This window comes from Lottia gigantea (genome assembly GCF_000327385.1).
Source record: "Lottia gigantea unplaced genomic scaffold LOTGIsca_192, whole genome shotgun sequence".
Classification (NCBI taxonomy): Eukaryota; Metazoa; Mollusca; class Gastropoda; family Lottiidae; genus Lottia; species Lottia gigantea.
The window spans coordinates 361703-363037 of NW_008708367.1; positions in this window are offsets into that span (position 1 = coordinate 361703).

Genomic DNA, 1335 nt, shown 5'->3' on the forward strand with positions numbered 1-1335 from the left:
GCTACAGGACTTGAACTTCACACAACTTGAAGCAATCCTTTCAATGTAATATTGTTAAAACACAGGAGACAGTTTCTACAAAGCTTAACTGAAAATTTACCAATGTCTATTCTAATACACTAGCCTTAACTTTAGTGAACACTGCTTTCACCCTGCGCCAGTGCTTGTTACCTTTCAACTACCCTAACCTCTACAATTAGTGAACACTGCTTTTACACAGGGCCAATGCCTTCTGGAGAACAGTAACTTGTTACCTTTCAACCACACTAATCTCTACAATTAGTGAACACTGTTTTAACCCTGGACCAGTACCTTCTGTTAATAGTAACTTGTTACCTTTCAACCACACTAATCTCTACAATTAGTGAACACTGTTTTAACCCTGGACCAGTACCTTCTGTTAAATAGTAACTTGTTACCTTTCAACGACCCTAATCTCTACAATTAGTAAACACTGTTTTAACCCTGGACCAGTACCTTCTGTTAATAGTAACTTGTTACCTTTCAACGACCCTAATCTCTATAATTAGTGAACACTGTTTTAACCCTGGACCAGTACCTTCTGTTAATAGTAACTTGTTACCTTTCAACCACCCTAATCTCTACAATTAGTGAACACTGTTTTAAACCTGTGCCAGTACCTTCTGTTAAATAGTAACTTGTTACCTTTCAACGACCCTAATCTCTACAATTAGTGAACACTGTTTTAACCCTGGACCAGTACCTTCTGTTAATAGTAACTTGTTACCTTTCAACCACCCTAATCTCTACAATTAGTGAACACTGCTTGCCAGTGCCTTCTGTTGAATAGTAACTTCAACGACCCTAATCTCTACAATTAGTGAACACTGCTTTAACCCTGTGCCAATGCCTTCTGTTAGAGATTGTCATTCAACCACCCTAATTTCTAATATTAACAAAACATGATTAAAAATCTTACGATTACATGTACTTATATGTTTTGTAAAATAAATCCTGATTTTGTTCAATCCAAATGTATACATTTTTCACCCACATATTGTTTTATATTATTTGTTAGTTTGTTACAGGGTTAAATTGTAAACAGGCCTGGCCTAATTTATGTCCTAATAAAGATTATTATTATCATTTTCATTATTATTATCATTATTTTTAGGTTTTAGGAAAAGCTGACCCAGAATTTGATATAAGTTATTTTTCAGGAAAGCTGACGTCTGATTTAGAAATATATTCAGACACAGAATTAGGCCATTTCTATATCTACATGTTAATGAGCACTACACAGTTATAATGATGATGATGATGATGATGATGATGATGAAGATGTGATGATGATGATGATGATGATTATAGCCT